Raw genomic sequence first — 6,000 nt, forward strand, 5'->3', positions numbered from 1 at the left:
CAAAATTCAACACTGATTCAGTTCATGAAAAACCTTCTCAGAAAGTCGAGAATAGAGAAGAACTTCCTGAACTTAATAAAAATCATCTACAAGACGCCAATAGCTCACGTTACACCTAATAATGGAGACTGGGCGCTTCCCCTTTTCTCAGAAACGAGGAGAGGGTGTCTGCTTCCATTGTTATTCCACGTGGTGCTGGGACTAGCAGGTGTTGCCGTAAGCCAAGGAAAGGACACAAACATTATACAGATCAGAAGGGAAGAAACAGAACTCTGTTTTTGCAGAAACAAAGATGTAAAACATAATACCATTTATAATTTAAAAAACATGCAACACTTAGGCGAAAATCTAATGAAACATGTGCATGAATTGTATATTGAAAATAATAAAATGCCGATGAAAGAAATCTTAAAGGATTTAAACAAATGAAGACATCGTATATTCCTGAATTGGAAGACCCGACATAGTAAAGGTGTCAGTTCTCCCCAGACTGATGTACAGGTTTAACACCGTTTGTACTAAAATCTCAGTGATTATTTTGTGGATACTGACAAGATTGTTCTAAAATTTGAATGGAAATGCAAAAATACTAGAATAGCTAAAACATTTTGGAAATATAAAAACAAAGTGGGAAGAAAGAAATAGGTGAGGGAGATTAAGAGGTACAAACTTCTAGTTGCAAAATAAATGACACAGCTCTGAAATGTACAATATGGGGAATGTAATCAATAACTTTGTATGGTGATGTAACTAGACTTATCGTGGTGATCATTTTGAAATGTATAGAAATACTGAACCACTATGTTGTATAATAGGAACTAACATAGCGCTGTAGGTCAATTATACTTCAACAAATAAACAAATGCATAGAAAAAGTGATCAAATTTGTGGTTACCAGAGGTGAGGGCTGGGGAGAGGGAGATTGGATGAAGGCAGACAAAAGGAACAGACTTCCAGTTACAAGATAAATAAGCACTAGGGATGTGATGTACAACATGATGAGTGTAATTAACACTCTGTGTGCTATATATGAACGACGTCAAGAGAGTAAATCCTAAGAGCTCTCATCACAAGAAAAATTTTCTTCTGTCTTTAATTTTGTATCTATACGAAGTGATCGATGTTCACTAAACTTATTGTGATAATCATTTCATGACGTATGTAAGTCAAACATTATGCTGACCACCTTAAATATATACAGTGCTGGATGTCAATTAAACTCAATAAAACTGGAAGGAAAAATAATAAAACACCTGCAGTTTTTTGGGGAAAAAGAAACAAAGTGGGAAGAGTTCTTCTACCTGCTATACGCGTACAATAATCAAAACAGTGTCACCTTGGCAGAGGGACAGACACACAGATCTATGAAACAGAGAACCCAGAAATAGAACCACACAAATATGCCCACTTTATTTTGAAAAAAGTTGCAAAATCGATTCAATGGAGGAAGTGTAGTCTTTTCAACAAATGGTACTTAAGCAATTGAATGCAGTTAGGCAAACTATGAACCTCAATATAAACCTCACACTTTACATAAAAATTAACTGAAAATGGAGCATAGATTTACTCATAAAATGGAAAACTATAAACATTTTAGAAGAAAACACAGAAAATTTTCAGGGCCTACGGTTTGGTAAAGAATTATTAGATATGGCACCAAAATCACCATTTATGAAATAAACAAAATCAATAGTTTGGGCACCCTCACATTTAAACCTTTTGCTCTGCAAAGACCATGTCAAAAAAAATAATACATAAAGTGTAAGCTACAGAATGGGAGAAGACGTTTGTGAACCACATGTGTAATAACGGACCAAGATCTAGAACATATAAAGAACTCTCAAAACTCAACAGCAAAAATAGAAATAATTTAATTAGATAGTGGGCAAAAGATATACAGAAACATTTCACTGAAGAAGCTGTAAGATGGAACACAAGCCATAGAGAGATATTCACCTCAAAGAGCCATCAGAGAAATGTAAACTAAGACCACAATGAGACATCACTACACACCTATTACAAGAGTTAAAATTAAGAGGGTGACAACACCAAATGCTGATGAGGGTGTGGAGAAAACAAATCTCACGTATACTTCCGATGAGAACGTAACATGGTACAGTCACTCTGGAAAACAGCTGGGAAATTTCTTTAAAAAACGAACATACTGGGGCTTCCCTGGTGGCACAGTGTTTGGGAGTCCGCCTGCCGATGTGGGGGGGCGCAGGTTCGTGCCCCCGGTCCGGGAAGATCCCACATGCCGCGGAGCGGCTGGGCCCGTGAGCCGTGGCCGCTGAGCCTGCGCGTCCGGAGCCTGTGCTCCGCCACGGGAGAGGCCACAACGGTGAGAGGCCCGCGTACCGCAAAAACAAAACAAACAAACAAACAAAAAAAAACAAACAAAAAAATGAACATACTTATAATATAGCATGACGGTTGCTCTCCTGGGCATTTGCTCCAGAGAACTGAAAACATACAACCACGCAAAAAGCTGTACATAGTTGTTTATATCAGACGTATCCGTAACAGCCAAAAACTGAAGACAACCAGACCACCCTGCAGTAAGCGAGTGGCCTAAACAGCTGTGATACATCCACACCCTGGGAAACCTCTGAGACTATTGCTACACACGGCCCCAGGCCCGGTGCTTAGTTCACTCTTCTGAGGGAATAAAAGCCAGTCTCTAAAGGTTATAGACTATATGATTCCATCTAGATAAAAACATTCTTGAAATGATGAAAACACAGATCAGGGAACGAACTAATGGGTGACAAGGGTTAGGGATTTGGGGCAGGGGCTGCGTGTGACTATGAAGGTGTTCCGCAGGAGGGATCTCGGTGATGGTGGGGCAGTCCGTGTCGTGATGGCCGCGGCGGTCACGCGGATCCACCGTGTGGTAAATGGACAGAGAGCTATACACGCCTTCCAGCATATATTGTGCATAGTTGCCTAAAGGGTAACCTTTGGGGAGACCGGGTGCAGGAAACATGGAACCTCTCTGTCATACCTTCACCATTTCATGTGGAATCTACAATTATTTCAATTTTTTAAAAATTAAGAAAATCATCTAAGAATTACACTATTCCACGTGTCTGTTGGAGGCTAACATTGGCACAAAGAGTGACTCTGTAGTTTTCATAACCTCAGTCCCTGAATAAGGCCTCATGGAAGGGCACATCCAACAAGTAACAGTTAATAGATCCCCAGATACCAACATCTATAAAGCATCCTTTAGTGACGAACAACATACTCTGGACACAAGGGTAAGTAAGCATAATGCACGTTGGCCGTGGGCCTTTAGAGAAACGGAATCTAGCACACCTGCCACGCCTGGAAGAAGCTGTATTGCAACAGCAAACTGGCTGGAGCACGTGGAACTGGGGAGCTGTCCAGTGTGCTTGCGCTCGGCTTGATTGAAAGGTCTTACTTGTAGGGTGTTTTATAACCCAGCACTGTACAGAAACGGAGGCTCCTGTGCTCTCATTCCCTCGACCGCCCTCTGCCCGGTCATATAGTGAAGACGGCTTGCTGTTTGTGCATCTCTCTCATGTTACAACTCGGCCTCTGTGGCCCATGAGAACTGGGAAACTGACATTCTTCAAGGGCATGAGAAGGTTAGGGGAAAAAATAAAACGAGAGTTTGCGTCCGCCAAGACCTTCTGAGATTCTCCCATGTGGCAGATTCATTACTTTAAGAAACGATCACTGATTGGTATCTGAAGTGGCAAAGAGAGTGATTTAATCATGCCCCTTACCTGCCAGGCAGCAAGGGGAGGAGGCCCTACTGCTGGTACCTCTGGGACTTTCCAGTTCGTATTGCAACGTACATCCTCTTCTGGGAAACCAAAACGTGTTTAAGGGTGAACATCTAATTTTTCTACTTTTCCTTCGGCTGTTTTGACAGTCTGAGCCCACAGACCTTGCTTAGACGCGGGCAACTGCCATGAATAAAGGGCCAGCTTCCTTCAAGTCTGCAGCTGCTCAGGTGGGAGCCCGTGGCCCAGGGCCCTCGACACAGTGGAGGCCTGGCTCCCGGTCGCTCTGAAATCGGAGCAACACATCCTCTCCAGAATCGTGAGCATGGTTTCCTTCAGGCCATCGGTTCCAGCTGCCTACTTGCTGAATCCACTGCCCTGCAGCTTCCAGACCCAAAAGAATCACACCCAGCACAAAAATTATGCCCTTCCCTGCACCGGCTGCTCTGCAGCCCAAACGTTCACAAACACACAGAGGCAACTTCTGATGGTCCTTTCAACCCTGAAATTAGACTTGGGTGGATCTTATGATTAAAATTTTAATCCATGAAGTTCCTTGACGGACAAAAGTGACCAAAGGGGCATCACAGGGGCCCTGTGTGCAGAAGATTCAGTGCCCTGTACACATAGGAACGTGCCAGGAGTTGAAGTGTCCCTTATTATTATGACATTCAGAGCCACACAGGGGGTGCATTTCAAGTCTCTCAGGTGCAGGCCGGGGCGCACGGGTCCAGAGAGGCGCAGAGATTTGCCCGGGCCCTGTGTGCAGATTCAGTGCCCTGTACACATAGGAATGTGCCAGGAGTTGAAGTGTCCCTTATTATTATGACATTCAGAGCCACACGAGGGGTGCATTTCAAGTCTCTCAGGAGCAGGCCGGGGCGCACGGGTCCAGAGAGGCGCAGAGATTTGCCCGAAGCGTAAGGGGAGGCCCCGGCTCTGTTAGGGGGCGGGAGTCTCCCGAATTCTGGTCCCAGCTCCCCTCCAGCCCACACAGCATGGTAGGTGTTTACTCTGCAAGAACCTGAAAGCCAGGGAGACGTGCATGACTGTAATTTGTGGGAGGTGATCTGAAGGACCCGGGTCGTGGGAAAGGACAAAGCAGTGACTGCGGCTTGAGGAACTGGGAGTGGCCTCTTTAGGGGCTGGTCTGCGCCAAGCACTCTGTGAGGGCAGCCTGGCCCAAGTCTCGTCAGGACACCCTGGGAAGGTCCCTGGCAGAGGATGCAGTGGAGGAGAGGAACACAGGCGGGGCGGCCGAGACATGAAGACAGTCTCCCGGGTCGGGCCAGGGGCTCGATGTGAGATGCAGAAGCACATGGCATCCGATAGACGTTCTTTTTTTTGTTTTTTGTTTTTTGTTTTTTGTTTTTTGCGGTACGCGGGCCTCTCACTGTCGTGGCCTGCACAGGCTCCGGACGCGCAGGCTCAGCGGCCATGGCTCACGGGCCCAGCCGCTCCGCGGCATGTGGGATCCTCCCGGACCGGGGCACGAACCCGTGTCCCCTGCATCGGCAGGCGGACTCTCAACCACTGCGCCACCAGGGAAGCCCTCGATAGACGTTCTTAAAGGTGAGGCTGGATTTTAGGCGGAGAATGATGGGGGGAGTGGAATCAGGGGAGGGCCACCAGGGGAGGTGATGATGGTTCTGACAGCAGCTGCGAAGGCAGAAGTGTGGAGAGACGAGAGGTGGGTTTGGAGGTAGAAATGAAGGGAAGTACGTATGATTGGACCGGGGGTAAGGCAAGGAGGTATCAATGTGACTCATATTTATGGCTCAGCAATTTCTGGCTCAGATCTTACATGTCTGGCTGCTATTGTTTTCTGACAATAAAAACCAAAGTAAGAACAGACTGATGAGGGAGGAGGTTCACATTTGTAGAGTTTCAGTGTGGGAGACCCTACAGGTCTGCAGATCAGACGCATCTGGGCACCCCTGGCACCGGCTGGCCTGGAAGACACGGGTGTGGGGGGGAGCCCGTCCTCCCGGGCACCAGGGTGCAGACCCCACCCTGCGCCCTTGTCCAGCTGATTCCCTCGGACCCTCCAGCAGAACACCTGTTACTTATCAGATTAGCCTTGGTCCCAGGTCTTGTAGGAGCCTGCCAGCCTGTCCCGACCTTTCTGGAGAGTAAAGAGTCGGAAACAGGGAAGGAAACCATCTCTCAGCAATGAGAATGAGCGACACCTGGGTGCACAATCACTTTATTAACAAACAAAACAACCGCCTCGCACTGCAGAGCTGCT

The sequence above is a fragment of the Physeter macrocephalus genome, chromosome 16 (assembly GCF_002837175.3).
Source record: "Physeter macrocephalus isolate SW-GA chromosome 16, ASM283717v5, whole genome shotgun sequence".
Classification (NCBI taxonomy): domain Eukaryota; kingdom Metazoa; phylum Chordata; class Mammalia; order Artiodactyla; family Physeteridae; genus Physeter; species Physeter macrocephalus.